A 19,118-nucleotide genomic window follows, 5' to 3' on the forward strand; every position below is an offset into this window, starting at 1 on the left:
AACCACTGCTTTTCAGGCTTAGGTAATGGATGAATCTAGGGCAAGGATCCATCCATCCGTTCATTCACTCATACAATAAATATTTATTGTACCTACTACGTGCCAAGCCCTATTCTAGATACTGGGCTACGGAGGTAAACAAAACATAAAAATCAATGTCCTCATAGCTATTATGTTCACTGGGAGGGACAGCTGATAAATAAGATAAAAAATATAAAACATTATGGCATACAAGATAGTGATAAATGTTAAGCTGAGAAAACAAAGCTGGGGAAACAAATACAAAATGTTGGGTATGGCGGGGAGTGTGAAATGTTAAAACAGGTGACTGGAGACGTCCTTGCTGGGAAAGGGAATTTTGAGTAAAGATCTGAAGGAAGCAAGGGGGCCAGCAGTGGCGACAAGAGCATCCGAGGCAGAGGGAATAGCAAGGGCAGAGGCCCCAAGGTGGGAACATGCCTGGGCTGTTTGGTGAATAGGAGACAGGTCACTGTGGCTGGAGAAGAGTAAGGAGAGGAGAGGCACACGAGGTAAAGCCAGAGAGCTTTAAAGGAGCCATATCACTCTGTGAGTGGTAGTATGGACTTTAGTGTTCACCCTGTGATGTGAAATGGAAAGCAGCAGGAGAGTTTCGATAGAGGAGTGGCAAGATCTCACTTATGTTTCAGCAGGATCTCTTGAGAAGCTGCACGGAGAGTAGCCCAAAGAGGGTGAGGGTAGGATGGGAAAGCCAGGAGACCACTTAGGAGGGGACTGCAATAGTCTAGGGGCGAGATAATGGTGGCCTAGAGAGAGAGTAACAGGGGGCATGGTAAGCAGTGCTTCCAGAATAATCTGTAGATAGAGCTTGCAGGATCTGCTGACAGACAGGATATAGGGTGTGAAAAATACAAGGAAACAAAGATAATACCAATCACACCAACCAAGTAAATGGGAGAATGGTGCTGCTGTTAATTGAGATGGGGGAACCCTGTCAGAGGAGCTGGTCCAGGGCTTGGTTTTGGCCATGGAGACTTTGAGATGCCCATTGGACATCCATGTGTAGTTGTCAAGTAAGCGTTGGAGACGTGAATCTGTGGTTCAGAGCAGAGGTCCTGGCTAGCGATATAAATTTGGAGTCATGCTTTCCATGCTGGCACTGATGAGCTTGGGTTTTATTTCATATGGTGAGTGTTTTAAAAACGTAATCTTACAAAATTTCTAGCGTATGATCCTCCTATAAAGAGAGAGGCCAGATTATGTGAGTTCTCTACTTTAAACCTTCCAATGATTACCCTTTCCACTGAGATTAAGAAGCAAAGCCCCAAGACAGTTTGGTAGTGTCTATGGAAGCAAAACCTATGCCCACCCTGAGTAGCCATTCAACTGAAACGCACAGTCATTTGTTCCAAAGACAGGGATGAGAATACTCATAGCAATATTGTTTGAAATAGCCCCTGAATTGAAAACAACCCAAATGTTGCTCAGTGGTAGAATGGAGAGATAAACTGTGGTTTATTTATACAGTGCAATAGTATACAGTAGTGAAAAAAGTAATGATGTATCTCGCAAACATAACATTAAGTGAATGAAACCAGACACCAAAGGGTAATACTGGATGACTTCATTTGCCCAAAGTTCAAAAACAGGTAAAATTAATCTATGGTAATCTATGCTGAGATAGTAGTTATCCTTCTTGGGATAAAGACAGAGGAGGCAGGAGACAGGCTTCAGGGTTGCTGGCCATGTTCCATAACTCGGTCAGGATGGTCGTTGCAATGGGTGGGTCCAGTTGGTGAAAATTCATTGAGTTGTACGTCTACGCTGTGTGTACTTTTCTCTCCATGTGTTATATTTCCATGAGAAAATTACACAAAGTCCTTATCTGAAAGACCCTCCATGATAATGCCACTCCCTTTCCCCAACCTGCCTTTCTGGCTGTACCCCAACTTTGCTCACTCCACTCTTATGACAACTTCCTCATTACTGTTCTCCAACATACCAATGTTGGTTGTTCCCTGCTTGAGGATTTTGCACTGACCACTCTGTCTATTCCCAGATTTGTTCCTGCAGTCCACTCCCTCGCCTAAGTCAAGTCTCTGATTGAACTTCTCTTTATCAGAGCAAGCTCTCCTGGTGAACCTATGTGAACTAACATCCTCCTTCACTCTTGTCCCATACCCTCTTTATCTTTCCTAAGTATTTACACTGCTTTACATATCGTGGGTTTATTTATTCATTTACTTATTGTCTATTTCTCTTACCGGAATCTAAGCTCCATGAAAACACACACTTGGTTCACTGTTGTATCTCCAGTGCTTGAATTAGGACCTGGCACAGAGTAGGTGCTCAGTAAATATTTACTTGATGAATGAATGCAATATACAGCAGCAAATAAGACCAACATTTTTCCTGCTTTTATGGAGAAAAGATCTTCTCAGATCTTCAAAAGGAGTATGAATAGTCTAGCTAGCTCTGAGGTAGGAACTGTATTTATTTGTTTGTTTTCATAGGATCCAGGACAGGGACTGACTGATAGAGTGGATTTTCAATATATGATTGTTGTGGTCTTTAAAGCTACCTTTCTGAGCTAAGAAATTCATTCTCTCAAAGACAAAATGAAGACAACTGATGGAATGAATGAATGGTTTTAGCCCCATTTGGTTTCCAAGCCATAGAAAAGAGACTAGGTCCAAACCCACTGGCAAGTTCTTCAAATTGTCTGTAGGTGAGTGTGTCCATCTGTGGTGTCTCTCCTGAGTAGCTATAACTATCAACACCATCAGTTTATTGGAGATAATTAATTGTACCACATTTCTGTGTCTTGACAAGACTATTGAATTCTAAGCAGCAGCTCTAGGGCTTTGGAGCTCCCAGTACATGGAGATGGGACTTGTCTTGTTAGGTAGAAGCAAGGCAAGGCAGTGAGGGTCTCTAGATGACAGTTTCAGACAGGCTTCAGATCTGGGGATGAATAAGTGGGGGACCAAGGAGGACATGTCACTAGCTCTATAGGAAGTAGCTGCCCAAGGATATGCCCGAGCTCATGTCCTGGCTGGGAATCTGATACCCATTCATATTTTCTCAGTTGACCACACCTGCCCTGCTATTAACAGCGATGTGAGCATTTGGCCAACCCTGCATTAGGCTCCACCTGCTGCTGCCCAACTAGAAACCTGACTGCTGATCTCCTGGGTAGGTGAGAGGATCACAGGATTTAAAGGGTTACTTGACTGGTAATAACCCTCCTCCTGCCTTTTGGATCTTTTATTCCACCAGCTCACATACCTTCTCAAGCAGTAATTAGCCTCCCTGCAGCCCCAAGTGGAAGCTACAGATGTTAAACACAGTGTTCCTTGTTCAGTTGGAAGAAGAGGCAAGAGCACTTCTAAGTGTCTTGGCTCAAGGGCACACACAGTGAGTCAGAGATGTCTCCCAGGAGGGGAGTCTGGAGTCCAGTCCACAAGTGACATGTTTTATTTTAATCACCACCCCACCCAGCGTCTTCTGGTTCCTTCACAGCTCTGTGGCGTCTGTTACCACTCCTCCAGGCTCGCCCTCTCCCAAAACGTGTTGGAATATTTCAACCATGAGATCTTTCTCTTCCTTTTTTTTCTGTGTGTATGTGCGTGTATATTTATAATCTTTTTATTTCTTTACTATCATACTAGTGAGTTGTCCAGAGGCAGAGGAGGAAAATCCATGTGGACAATCTGCCATTATTAAAAAATGAACCTGAAAATTATTCTGATATCACCACTTTACAGAAAATTCAGAAGGAAAAAACGTGGAGGGCATCTCTTGTCTCTCATCCCAACAAATCTACTATTATCCTTCTGGCGTATTGCTCATGTGATTCTTTGCCACACGTGTTTTCGGAATGTGGTCATTTCCAGTTTGCATAAAATTTTTAAAAATTATTTTTGAGAGGGGGCAGGAAAGAGAGATCTATTTGTTGTCCTGCATGTTTATGCATTCACTGGTTTCTTCTTGTATGTGCCCTGACTTGGGATTGAACCCACAACCTCAGCGTATTGGGATGATGCTCTAACCAACTGAGAGCTACCCAGCCAGGGCTCTCAGTTTGCACAAAGTTTTTATCTTTTATTTTCACTTGCCATTTGCATCAGAAACATTTTCACCGTGCTTTGACATAATCTTTAAGGTTCCTGATAATTGATTTAAAAATGTAGTAGAGAAGCAAGATGAAATGAAGTAGGGTACCTATACCCAATATTCTTTTCAACTAGAAGAAACTATTACTTGAATGTTGGCAGTGAAATTTAATATAGGATAAAGGTATATACATTAGTGGAAAAATATAGATAACTAAAAAAATAGTGTTGGGAACAACTGAATAGCCATCTGGGAGAAAAAAACTTAATCCATATCTTTCACTGGAATAAATTCCAAATGCGCCAAATATTTAGATATCTCAAATAAAGAAATTATAAAAGTACTTGAAAAATCCATTGGAGAATATATTATTATTTTATAAATGGAAATATTGTCCCAGTATGATACTAAGTACAGAATTCATAAAATTAAAAAGTGGATAAATATGATTATATAAAAATCTAATTGCTTCATAGGAGAAATTACTATACATGTAATCAAAAGACAAATGACAAACTGGAAAATAAATTTTCAATTTCAAATACAAAAAGGACTGATTTCCTTAATGTATAAAGAGTTACTACAAATTGGTAAGGGAACAAACCAATAATCTAGTGAAAAAAATGGGCAAGGAGTATGTGCAGACAATTCACAGAAAAGGAAATACAAATCATCATTAAGTATATAAAAAAGCATTCACTTTCTTTCACAGTAAGAGCAATTCACCTGAAAACTATCCAGACAGTACTAGTGTTCTCAGATGGGCAAAGGCCAGACAGGCCATCTCGCCTAGTGGGTAAGAGCCTGAATTTCGGCTTGGAGGACCTGGGTTTGAGTTCAAGGTTCACAGCCTCCAGGTTAGGTGAGTTACTATACCTCTATGGAGGGCGAATTGATGATGTCTACCGATATTTAAAGTATAGATACCCTTTAATTGAGCATTTAATTCACTAATTTATCATGAACACTGATGCCTTTATGATATTGTGATTTATAATAAAGAAAATGTATTGGGTCTTTCTCCTGTTTCTGGCGCAGGGCAGCAAAAAAACTCCTTGGAATTCCCTTGGTAAGGAAAGCAAAACGTGTCTTTTGTTGTGTTAATAAGACTTTGACCTGCACCTAAGGACGGGGCCTGGTTACCAGGAGACTCAATCACGTGTTTGGAGATTTAGAATTTACAGTCTGGCCTCCCGACCTTCCAGGAGAGGAAAGACGCTGGAGACTGAGTTCAATGATTTAATCTATCATGTCTGTGTAATGAAGTCTCCATAAAAACCCTAAAGGAGAGAGTTCAGAGAACTTCCGGGTTGGTGAACACGTGGACTCTAGGAGAGTGGCTACTGATGCTCCCTGCTCTTTTCCCCCTACATCTCTTCAATTGGGTTTTTTCTGAGTTATATCCTTTTACTTAAAGGCCATAATCTAGTAAAAGTGAGCCTCCTGAGTTCTATAAGCCGCTGTAGCAAATTAATTGGACCCAAGGAGGGAGTTGCGGGAACTTCTCATCTACAGCCCGTTGGTCAGAAGCACAGGTGAATGGGGCTGGAGGGAAGCAATCTTACAGGTTGAGTCCTTAATCTGTGGGGTCTGATGCTATCTCCAGATAAATGAGTTGAACTGGAGGACACCCAGCTAATGTCCAAATAATTTCCTGGTGGTGTAGGGGGAAAAAAACCCTCTACAATTAGAATGCGGGTGTAGAACCCTTTTACCCTTATGAGGTATATTTGTTGCAGTGTTCATTGATTAGCAAAAGATTGGAAACAACCTAATAAGGTTAACTGGTTAAAAAAGTTATGATATATACTAACTGTGCACTGAAAGGAATGATAAACCGGGTGTGAATAAAGATTATGTATTATTGGTTTCCATCTTGTAATATTGGCTAATCTCTCACGTCCCTAAGCAGGGGGCTTGGACAAGATTGGAGGGTGTCTTTTCACTGTGTACTCATTTGTATTTTTATATTTTGAGTAAAACTTATTGCCTATTCACAGAAAAATATATAATATTTACTTTTAAAAAATTAAAATAGAAGCTCCCAGCAGTGGGGCTGATCTTGAGCGGCTACTTGTGGTTAGGCAGATGTAAGTCAAAGAGCACCCCCTGCTCTGGGGGCTTCCGGAGACTGAGCCACTGCACCAAAACTCCTGGGATTGCAGAGCTCAAAAGTTGTTGGGGAAGAAGTGGGAAAAATCTGTCCTTCAGGAGGCTTAATGGCATTAGTCTCCCTGAGGGACTGAGCTGATCCTCTCTGAGGTCATCTGAGGGACCCAAGGGACCCTCCTGAGAATATAAGCAGATTGGCCAGTCTGTGCCTGAGTGCCCCATAGCCTCCTTCGGACAGTGGCTCAGTAGGAGAGCCACTCCAGCAACTGTGGCAGAAATGAGCCCCTTTGGAGACTCCTTTGGAAGAGGCTCTAGGGATAAAAGAAAGACAGCAACACGTCCCCAGTCATTTCAGTAATAAACAAGATGGGTCTTCATTTTTGTACTGTATGCTGGAGAAGCAGGACAAATTTGTTATGCTTAAATAATATCACCATTAGCGACTTTCTACTTCGTGCTTTCCCACATTGTATATTATTTATTTGTTTGAATCAGATTCTGAGAAGTGGGGTTTATGGAGTTAAAAGACATGGACATATTATATAACTTTGTCAAAGGGTAGCATCCAATTTATATACTTCCAGCTGTGTAACAGACAATGAGTTCTTCCACATGAAAACTTGTATACGAATGTTCATAATTGCCAAAGAGTGGATATATCCCCAAATGCCTGGGAAATGATGAATGGATAAGCAAAAATGTGGTATATCCCCACAATGGAATATTATTTGATGATGAAATGGTTTGAAATACTGATACATGCTACAATATGGATGAATCTTGAGAATATAATGCTAAGTGAAAGAAGCTAGATACAAAAGACCACCTATTGATGTCCATTTATTTGAAATGTCCACGATAAGCAAATCTATAGATACAGAAAGTGGAGTACAGGTTCTCCATAGCTGGGGGAAAGTGGAGTGGGGAGTGACTGCTAACGAGTGTGGTTTTCTTTCTGGGGTGATGAAAATGTTCTAAAATTTGATTCGATTGTACAACTTTGTGAATATACTAAAACCACTGAATTGTACACTTGAAAAAGACAAATTGTGTGGTATATGAACTATACCTCAAAATAAAGCTATTATAGAAAAAGGCAAAGAGTTCTGTGAAACCCTGACTCATATGAGGTTGTTTATGGTTATATTTTTCTGATTCAATTAATGAGAACTATTTTAATAATTATATATTTTTTTAATTTTTGAGGATATTTAAAATTTTTTCTTTGGTAAACTGTATGTGCAAGTACATTAATCTTTTCATTTTAACCCATTAATCTTTTGGATTAATGTGTTTTTTCTTATAAATTTAAGTTCTTTACTTAATAAAATATTAAAACTTTCCTAAGTAGGTTTGGGAACAAAATGCAGTCAGTCTCTTTCACTTTTGTGTTAATTTTTCTTAGATATGCGTAAGTTTAAAAAATAATTATATGTAGTTAAATCCAGAATATTTTCATTTGTAATTGCTTTTATTTTTTCTAGGCTTTGGAAGTTATTCTCAAAAGGAAATACTAAAAATAAATAAGAAAACAGAAATAAGGTTGAATTGATAAATAAATTGAAGGGCTGATTCTTTGAAAAACTAAAATAATCTGGTGATCTAATTAAACTAAAAAGGGGTGTGGAACCCACAGTAACTAGAATTAGAAATGACGAAGAGAATATAATATCAGATAGGAAGACATTAACTGCCTATCATGTTCAGCACTGTTCTAGTACATCTGCAATTAATTTTTTAAAAAGATTTTATTTATTTCTTTTTAGAGAGGGGGAGAGAGGGAGAAAGAGGGAGGGAAACATCAATGTGAGAGAGAAAGATTGATCAGTTGCCTCTCGTGTGCACCCTGACTCGGGACCCAAACGGCTACCCGAGTTATGTGTCCTGACTGGGAATCTGACCAGTGACTTTTCACTTTGCGGGACGATGCCCAACCTACTGAACCACAGCAGTCAGGCACATCTGTAATTCTTAATGAAGTGGAACACTTTTCTGGGGAAATATAAATTACCCAAATTGATCAATGAAAAGGTTGCATATCAGAAAAAGCACACAAGTATGGAAGAAATTAAATATGTATGTCATTAAAAAAAATTTCCAGTAATATCTCTAAGTCCAGAGAATTTACCAGTCCACTGTCAGCTTTCAGGAAAAGAAAAGCTTGTGGGCAGGCAGGAGGATGGAGAGCCTCACTTTTCTGAAAAGAGATTATACCTAAGGTGGCCCAGCTAGCTCAGTTGAAAAGAGATTATACCTAGAAAGAGTTCATGCCCTTTGACTTCAATTCTGAGACTCGTTCCAATAAAATAACCAGGGATTTATAAGCAAGAGGATTCATCATACATTGAAACTAATGAAAAATTTGAAACAACTTAAATATTAATATGTGAATGGACAGTAAATCAACTATATTCACAGGATAAAATGCAATATAGCCACCTAACTTGTGTTCAAATAATATTTAATGATATTGAAACAGTCTCCCCCCCAACTGGTGTGGCTCAGTGGGTTGGGCATTGTCCTAAAAACCAAAAGGTCACCAGTTGGACTCCTGGTCAGGGCACATGCCTGGTTTGCAGGCCAGGTGCCCGGTTAGAGGCATGTGAGAGGCAACCAATAGATATTTCTCTTTCACATTGATGTTTCCTTCCCTCTCTTCCTCGCTCCCTTCTAAAAATAAAAAAATAAAGTCTTAAAGAAAAGAAACAGTCTCAAGATAAGTGAAAAATCAGGATATTAAATTGATTTTTTACATTATGGATAAAACCAGAAGCTGGATAGAAATATTAATAATGATTATGTTTGAATATATAAAATTTTCTCCTTCATACTTTTCTAATTTTCCAAATTTTCTACATCAATCAGGAAAACAATTTCTTGAAATAGTTTGCATAGAATAAGGAATAAAAGGACATATACCCAAATGGTAACAATGGTGATCTTTGAGTATTAGATAATAAATTGTTTTTAGCCCTGGCTGATATGGCTCAGTGGATTGAGTGCCGGCCTGCAAACCAAAGGGTCACCGGTTTGATTCCCAGTCTAGGGCACATGACTCGTTGGGGGCTAGGTCCCCAGTAAGGGGCACAAGAGGCAATCACACATTGATGTTTCCCTCTTTTTCTCCCTCCCTTCCCCTCTCTAAAAATAAATAAGATCATAAAAAAAGAAATTGTTTTTAGTCTCTCCTTTATAGTGTTTACCATTTCCCAAATTTTATAATAAGCAATTATTACTTTTGTAATAAACATTTAAAAAACAATCAATCTCCATAAGCTACATAACATTTTAATAATATTTTTAACTTTTGGCATAATTATTTTAAGTTAATGTTAAGCATGTATGGCAAATCTCACACCGTGTACATTATTTTGTAATTTACTTTCCCTTTATGTACAGTATTATGAACGTTTTACAGTCCTTAAATACTCATCTAAGATATTTTTAGGGGTTGCATAATGTTTTCTTATAGTGTTTAGCAGATTTAGTTTATTTTCTTTTTCTTTCTTGATTCAAACTCTGCTTCAATGAACATTCTTATTCATACATCTTAATTCATAATTCTCGGATAGTCCTCTAGTTTTTGAGTTTTTGATAGTTTCTTGAATGAGGGTAGCTTAGCCTTGACTTTCTCTCTACCATGGAGTAGGCAGATTTCACCTTGATTTTCTCAGAGTTCTCGTGAGGGCAAAAGACCACTTATTTCCTCCCCAGGAGGGCAGTCTAGACCAGTGCCCCTCTAACCTGAACGTGTGTTTGAGTCACCTGGCCATCTTTTTAAAGTGTATGTTCTGATTCAGTAGGTCTGGGCTGGCCCTGAGATCCACCACTTTTCTAATGGGTTCCCCAAGAAGTCCATGCTGTGGTTCCACAGACTACACTTCGAGAAGCAGGTTCAAGGCCAGTGTATCTTCTGCTTATTGAAACTACTTAAAAAGCCTTCCTCTTATCTCAAGGTCTGTCTCAATAGAATGCCAATCCTAGTTCCTGCACATGGGAATGCAAAATCACATGAACAAGTTTAATTCACCGGAACGTGTTATTTTAAGGCAACTGATGTGTTCCTCTGAGTTTTCTTACTCAGCTTTTCCAAGCATTCTGCATGGGACATGACTTGAAGCCCCTCAGCATTTTGATTCCTTCCCTCCTTGTCCCTTTTAGAGCACAGCGCCCAGAACTGAAAGTATTGCTATAGTGTAGGCTGATGGGCTGCAAGTAGAAGGAGGGGTGTCATGACCCTCATTCCCAATAGAATCCTGCTCTGAATTCAGCTAAAAGCCCATGTTAGTAGATGACTCATGCCAAGCCCATTGTCAGCTAAGATCCTGAAGTCATTTCCACACAGGCTGTTGTTGATTCACATCTCCAGTTGACTCTGAGCCCAAGTTACTCAGGGAACCCCTCTTTTTAAAAACTTATTGAGAGGAAGAGAGAGAGCTCGCTTTGTTGTTCCACTTATTTATGCATTCATCGGTTGCTTCTTGTGTGTGCCCTACGTGGGGATCAAACCTGCAACCTTGGTGTATTGGGATGATGCTCTAACCAACTGAGCTACCCAGCCAGGACCCCAGGGAAGCCCTCTGAAGCTTCCGTTTCTCTCTTGAATTTGGCATAGGGCTGTTCTTGTCTCAGAGAAAGATGCTATGACCACAGGAAGGGGGCACTGTTGAGTCAGAGATCCTAGCACCATTTGGACCAATATAAAGGTGTCACGCATGGGTATTTGCCAATTATACCTTTATCAGCTTATTTAGCAATCCTGCTACTGACAATTAGGTTTTTTTCTGAAGAATCTATAGCAGTTGATGATATTGCAGAAGTTTTTATTTTTAGTTTATTGAAGGGAACTTTCTCCTATGTAACCATTTCTTTTCCCCTGCCCATTCAATCAATGTGTGGTGAAATTATATATATATACACACACATATATATGTGTGTGTGTGTGTGTATTAGTAATATGTAATATGATTTTAACATATGCTCTTGGTGGAAAATGCAGAAAACATCAAAGTTAAAGAGGAAAATAAAAATGTGACGCCGTCATCTAGTGGCCACCATTGCTGACATTTGGTGCATTTCTTTTTTTTTTTTACTTTAACGTTGTTGCAGAGTGTCTTCCAATCACCAGCTACGGAGCGAGCGGGGAATGGAATGGGTACCTCTGCCAGGCTTGTTTTCCCTCCGGTCTCCGAAGCTGGCAGAATATTAACCATCCTCCAGATGCGATCCTGGGAGGGTTGGTGCATTTCTTTCACTCTTTTTTATTTGTATATTTTTAGCTTGCTAAAACCCAATATTTTTACTGTGTTATTACATGTAATAGATGCTCATTTTATAAAGAAGTAGAAAATATAAGTATACGAAAAAAAGAGGAAAGAAATCCCCATTATCTAAAGATAACCTTGCATTACATATTGATATATTTCTCTTAAGATGTTTAAATATGCATATGTTATATATTTTTCTGTTAAGAAATGAATTTGTACAGTAATGTTATATTATAAAGCTTATTTCATTTGACAGCATGATTAAAGCATTTTCCTATGTCAAGAAATAGATATATTATTTATATAATATATATGCTATGTATCTTATATTTAATACATTTCTACAATATTATTTTAATGGATGCATGTATTCCATCATATGAATTTACCATAATTTATTTGACAGATCCTGTATGATTAGATATTAATATAGTTTAAAATTTCCTGTTGGAATACAACCTTTTTATTCTAAACAGAACCATTCCACTAGGTCATGTTTTTTTAAAAATTATTTTATTGTTGTTCAATTACAGTATTACAGTTGTCTGCATTTATCTCCCCCCACACCCTCCCCACCCAGGTTATGTGTTTTTAACTTTGTTAATATTTACTACTTGATGATGCTTAACTCAAGTGTTCTTAAACATTTTAATAACTTTATTACAAATGTACACTTCAGTATTAATGTAGTTTAACTGCTTGGCATTTTTAATGGCCCATATGGCCATCTATTAATTGAATATATTATAGATTGCTTAGCTGTAACATAATTACAAATGGCACATTAGAAATTGATATTTTCAACAAGAAAATTCACAATGAATATTAAACAATACAGTAGATAGCTTTTGTCCTTATTTTCTATATTCTGTAGGTTTCCTATAGTCATATTCATGAGCATTTTTGACATTCGTGCCCCTTTTCAAGCTGTAGAAGCTGAGATAACTCAAGTCAACTGAACTTCACCGTTCAGGCTTCTCTGCCATGGGGGTGGGCACATTTCAGCTTGGTTTCCTCAGAGTTCTCTCTGGTGTCTCCCTCATAATGACAAAGGGGAGGAATTCCCTCCACGATCATGACTTAGTCACTCTTCACAGTTTCAGTTCTATGGAAAACTGTTTTAGAGAATGTTTAGTGAACTTTGTGTGATTTCGCATTGTGAGGATTTACTCTGTGAGAATATTATTTCACCTGTATTTAGAGAAAGTTGCTTGTTTTGGCAATTCCGCTTTTGTTATGAGAATTCACATGAGCCAAATTCCATTTTCAGAAATGCTGAGGGCCAAACTTCATGCTGTGTAAATTCATACCTAAAGACTGTAAATTTCTGAATGGGTTCATAAAATGAAATGCAGCTTACTTGAGCTCACTGCTTCTCCTTCGAAATTAAGGAAGTGATTTAAATGCCTACTTACAGCCATAGATTTAAACTGCTAATGATAGCAGTAAATGAATTCAGAAAAAAGACATCAATATTTTCAGATGGATTAGATCATATATTTTAATAATTTTTCAAATAAAATTCTGATGTTGAGGGGAATCTTTCTTTGTTCCTATAAAGATAACACAAGTAATACTGTCAGAATGAATTCAGAAAAAAGACATCAATATTTTCAGATGGATTAGATCATATATTTTAATAATTTTTCAAATAAAATCCTGATGTTGAGGGGAATCTTTCTTTGTTCCTATAAAGATAACACAAGTAATACTGTCAGATATTTTTAAAGACAGCAGCTCGATAGGGAAGAATGTAATAAATTTCATGCTTGACAGAGTTTGGCACAAAAAATCTTGATGAATGAATGTGTATCTTATATTCACTTTCCCAGGATAGTAGAAAATATGGCTCTGGTCTCTTAATTACCATATGGAATATGTTTTTGGAGGAGGGTGACACAAATTGATGGTGTAATTTTGTTTGAGTTTAAATATTTGGTTTTCAGATGCTCTCCTCATGTTTTCTTATCCCAGTCTCAATCTATTGACTGCGACAATGCTTTTCTAACTCGGTACTAAATTCACGTCCCACCTCCAGTTAAGAGTCCTTGTCCTCTAGGAGTCTAGGTGATACGTTGGCCATAACATAGGCTAACCTATTTGAACAGTCTCTGAACTACAGGCAAGGGAATGGGGCATAATGTTGTCGCTCGAGTGTTATATAGTATCATCCTTTCTATGGGATGAGGAAAGAAAATCCTTTTTCAGTTCAGTCCCTAATCAAAAAGCAACGCTTCCTAGATCTGAACTAGTTCTCAGGAGGCCTTATATATTTCCACTCTCCCTCCTGGCACTCTGCTGGAGGACCACCTGGAGCAAAAGGAAACCATCCCACCTGAGGCCATCTTAGATCAGCCAGACCCCAGCTGATCTGCTAGCTAACTGGCAGAGGACCAAAGACGCGTGAGTGAGTCCAGCTGTGACCAGAGCCCAGTTCACATTGCTGACCCATATAATTGTGAGCTAAATAAATTACTGTGGTTTTACATACTGACTTAAGAGGTTGTTTGTTACACAGCAAAAGCTCAGACCTGTTCGGGAGGTCTGGTCACATCGCAGGTTTAATAACTGGCTCAATTTTACTTGATTGTGAGGCAACCTTTGGCGCTGCCCTGCTCTTCCCTAACATCTTCAGCTGCACAGTAGCACTTCAGTGTGTTAGTTGAGGTCTTGAGCTCTGTAGACTCAGACCTGGATCTGAATCCAGTCTCTTTCACATATTAGTTGTATGAGCTTGGGCAAGTTACTTTCCCCGTGCTGAATTTTTTCCCACCTGTAAAAATGAAAAAGAATATCACTTAATAATATCGGTTGGGGTTGCTTATGCAATATCCATTCCTGGCCCCCATACTCCTACTTCCGAACAGAACCCCGATTTTGCTCAGGTATGCATACATCCTCCACAGCCTTCTCTGCACTCTCTCATAGCCTAGATGAGGACGTGATTCCTGATTAGTCTCAACCGATCTTGGAAATTCCATTGCTCTCGCCAATGATTAGTTTAAGAGTGGGCACATGACTGAATTCTGACCGAGAGACGAGAGGGAAAGATGCTGATGGGGAGGGACTTCTGGAAACGATTGGAAACGATTTCTTCACTCCTAAGAAGCAGGCAGAGTAAGGGACGTTCTGTTTCTTCTAAAGAGTGTTTGGTCTGGTTAAGAGGCCTGGTACTACTGCAGTAGCCATCTTGTGGTCATGGAGAGAGTTACCTGAAGGCAAAGCCAAAGCCCTGAGGAAGGCAGAGGCATGAGATGCAAAGAACCTGAGTCCTTGAACATATCACTAACTCACTGAAACTCCAATTCTGGAATGAATCCTATCTCAGAGCTACTTATTATATGAAATAACAAATCTTCTATAGTATTTAATTTTGTTTGAGTCAGATTTTCTGTTCTTTGCTCACCAAAGCATCCTAGAATTTATTATGTTCATTAGCGCAGCATCTAGCACGTAGCAAGCCCTCAATAAATATTAGTTCTTATTAAAATTATATTGGCTTCTTTTCCTTAATTATTAAATGGTTTCAGATTTCCCCGATCTTGGAAACACACTGAATCCTACAGACCTTTCCTTCCAGGTATGGTACTGCTGTTCTCTTTACTTATAGCTCTAGATCTAAAGCAGGGATTGGCACTATGGCCAGTGGGCCAAGTCTAGCCCACTGCTTGCTTTTACAAATAAAGTTTTATTAGAACACAGCTACTACACACATTCACCTCTGGATGCTTTTGTATTGCAACAGGGGAAGTCTACAATATTTACTCACTGGCCTCTTACAGAAAAAGTTTGCCAGCCCATGTTCTCCAGCCAATTCTTCACCTCCTTAATGATTATTCACACGGGGGTTAGTTAACAATGCAGATTGCAGCTTCCACCCCAGATTCTGCTTCACTGGACGTATTAGTTAGAACCGTTCGTAGGCAAGACTGAAATGTGACCCCAAGTATGTGGTAGCTTTAGGAATAGCTGTATACAGGGGCTCAAATGGGATAATCAGAGTCAAATTCCACTCTCCATCTCTTGGCCCTTCTTCTGCGTTGACTTCAATCTCAGATAGTGTCTGCCATGGAGGGCCACGATACGGCACAGCAGTGCCTGTCTTTCTAGTTCATGTTTAATGGGAAAGAGGTAAAGTCTTTCCTAACATTTTGGTTAACCTTTGGGGAATCACTGGGATTGAGTGACTCAAGCATCAAAAATGTGCTTTAGAAAGCAATAGATAATTCCCTTCTTACCCTTCGTATTTTATGTATTGTTTCCTGGTTGGTTGTCTTCCTTCACTAGATTACAAACTCTAAGAACAGTGCTCAACAGCTAGCATATGCTTAGTAAAGGTCATTTTGAATGAATGCATAAGTATATTTATTTAAAAATTGGGATCATTCTTCACATATAATTTTGTTTGCTGCTTTTAAAAAGTTTGTGTATTTAAATCATGAGCATTCCTTTATGTCATTAAAGCTGTTTGGATTGGCTTCTAAAGGCAACAAGCAGCCATTGAAGGTTTTTAAGCAATGGTTGACATTGACCCATTGGCTTTTGAGCCATGTTGATCTCATTTTGGCCCATATTCTCTGCATTACCCATGAAGACTGCATCATACAAATATTTCCACATCTCCTCCCATCCCACCCTTAGAGAATCGTGTTGTAGCTACTACAGTTTTTATTTTGAAGATGATTGGATGTGACTTTTTTTTTTTAGCTTGCTCATGTTGCTCAGTTGTCCAAAGTAGTTGCATTTGAGTGATGCGCCCGCTCCCTTTCCCCAGGGGCTGGGGCTGCTACCTCATCCTGAAAAGATGTGTTGTTTCATGATATCGGCTTACAGCAAACCATGCACAGATAACTTTTCAAACATTTAATTGTAATACTTCCATGCTTAAATCACCAAATTGGCTTTGGAAAATATGCAAGCTCTTCAAATTATAATCTCTTTTAACTCAGAATTCACAATATAACAGGGCAGTCTGTATACTTAAGACATTTGAAAATGGGGGCATAAAAATGGCCTAGATGTACAGGATTCTCTATTTTTAAAGAAGCACAGTATTGTAAATGCAACAAATAATGAAAATCAGCTATGCAGTGTGCCTTTTTACCTGTATTGTGTATAATATAATTGGGTGTGGAAGGGACTTAGAGGTTGTTTTAGTTCCCTAGGGCTCCTGTGACAAAGCCTAACAAATAGGGTGGCTGAAAACAACAGAAAATCATTCTCATAGTTCCGAAGGCTACAGGTCTGAAATCACAGTGTTGGCAAGGCCATGCTTTCTCTGACACCGGGTAGAGCCCTTCCTTGTCTCTTTCCAGTTCCTGGGGGCGGCCAGCAATCCTTGGCATTCCAAGACTTGCAACTGCACACTCCGGTCTGTGCCTCTGTCCTCGCACGACATTCTTCCTGTGTGTCTCTGTCTTCACAGGGCATTTCCCCCTTATTATAAGGATACCACTCACATTGAATTAGGACCCATCCTAATGGCCTCATCTAGATTACATTTTCAAAGATCCTATTTCTAAAGGAGGTCACATTTAGTGGTACAGGGGATTGCAGTTTAGACATGAAACTTATCTTTCTGAAGGCTATCTTCCCACTCTCACTGGAGTGAGGTGGTTGCTGTTGAACTGCTGTAGCTATAGAAATTGGTTGGAAAGCTGGGTGGGGAAGATAAGGTCTAAAGCGATGCAGGGAAAGTCTGGCGCTGGGCTGAGCATGGATGGGGATATCCAGCTGGTGGCAAACATTAAGGGGGTAAATGGGTGGGATGGTCGTCATCCTCGATCACCACTGTCCAATACAAGTATAAAGTGAGTCACATTTGCAGTTTCAAAATTTCCAGTATTCATATTAAAAAAAAGTAAAAAGAAATGGGGAAATTAACTTTAACACTATATTTTATTTAACCCAATCTATCCCAAATATTATCATTTCAATGTCATCAGTATAAAAATATTAAATATTTTCCCTTTTACTTTCCCATACTGAGTCCCATACTCCTGAAGAGGGAAAGGTGTTCCAAGTATAGACCAAGTGGATGCAGGGGACGGGGATGCACTTAGACTTGCCAAAGTAAGGGGCGGGGTGGTTAGATGGTTCTGAGCAGTGAGATCCTTTGGAAATGAATGGTAAGAAGGCACACCTGTGCCAGGAGTATGGGCAGGAAATCCGTCAGACAATCACTCTCTCTGTCTCCCTCTTTGGGGCTATGAAGCCTCTTATCTCCACTTCTCTCTGTCTGCTTTTTAGTATCTTTCTACACACTCATTTCCTCTTTTGTTTATCTACTCAAACCTTAAAATGGCTTCTTCAGATGCTAACTCCATGACCTCCCAACCCAGCTGCCCACTGCTAACTCAGTGTCCCAGTGTCCCCACTTCTTGTTGCAAGGAAAGAAAATGTGATTGGCCTCTTGGTCTGCTACCCATCTTTGGCTCAGTTAGCTGAAGCCAAGCTCAAGTACTTACAAACAGGACCAACCAGGTTCACCCTTGGGGTAAGGTGGTGGTTCCTAAAGTGGGTTCTCCCCACCAGCAGCATTAGAAATGCAAATACACAGGCCCCACTGCAACCTGTTGAATCAGTATCTTTGGGGATGGAGCATAGGACATTGTGTTAGAGCAGTAGGTCAGGGCAGATACCTTCAGAAGGGGATGTCGATAAGGACTACAGCCTTAGTATACCAAAGCAGAGGCTGAGAAGGCAAAAGCCAAGGAGTGTGGTATGGGGGAGCCCAGACCTGGAGAGTCACAGGTCTCACCTGTGACCCCAGCTTCCATCACTGGAGACCAGATCTGCTGGGAGGGGGTCAGGGAAGGGGTCACAGAGAATAGCCTGGAATGTGACCTAGTCCTAAACCATGTTGGAACAGGACTGCACGTAAGGGTAGTTAACCTAACTTTGAGGACCTGGGACAGGCAGAGGTAATCAGTGGAAAGAGGGAGGAAGCGTCCAGTTGACAACAGCAAGTATATGGGGGCTGTGCTTGGCTGCTTCATCAGTTGGAGGAAGCTGGAACTAAATATTAAATTCAATTCATGATAGTTTAAACATTAAAGAAAGTTGAATTTTCAGCGGGGGTAGAAATTGCTGAGTGCCCGATGTTTGCTTTTTCCATGGCACATAAACTGTATTAAATTTGAAATTTATACTACAAAAATAGCTTCACAGGAGTACCATTATTAACATAACCTTACCTCAGACAGATTTTTTATTACTGGAGACAACTCTTCTATGTAAAAAAATATATTAATGGCTGGAGCAGAAGAAAAATACCAACTACAGATGGTAAGCATTTGCTTGAAAAGTCACATCAAATTTAACATTAGCCTTGGAAAACAGAAACATGTTTTAAACAAAAAGTTTTAAATATTCTTATAGCCTGGTGTCGATTTTTACCTCTGGTCTAGGATACCATCATAAAGAGTGCAATATTAATGATTAAAATACATTAATGAAAAACTTGAAAACTTTTGCTCAAAATGCTGTCTAATGAGTTGTTACAGCATTTTCACTGGAAGGTTCTAGTAATGGCATCCACAGGAAAAGACATTTTGTTGGTATGAAATAGGTGGGGTTTGTATTCTTGAGACCGATGCCTAAACCATTGATTTGGTAAAGATGCACGATTCAACCGAGAGCAAA

General features: G+C 39.4%; 1 non-coding gene across 1 annotated transcript; it reads right to left on the minus strand.

Moving 5' to 3' along the window:
* Positions 1-11,305: 11,305 nt before the first annotated feature.
* LOC112316623 (small nucleolar RNA SNORA7) lies at positions 11,306-11,445 on the minus strand. Its single transcript, XR_002976024.2, has one exon. It is a non-coding gene; the product is annotated as a small nucleolar RNA SNORA7 (small nucleolar RNA).
* Between the last annotated feature and the right edge of the window lie 7,673 nt (positions 11,446-19,118).

This window comes from Desmodus rotundus, chromosome 9 (assembly GCF_022682495.2).
Source record: "Desmodus rotundus isolate HL8 chromosome 9, HLdesRot8A.1, whole genome shotgun sequence".
Classification (NCBI taxonomy): Eukaryota; Metazoa; Chordata; class Mammalia; order Chiroptera; family Phyllostomidae; genus Desmodus; species Desmodus rotundus.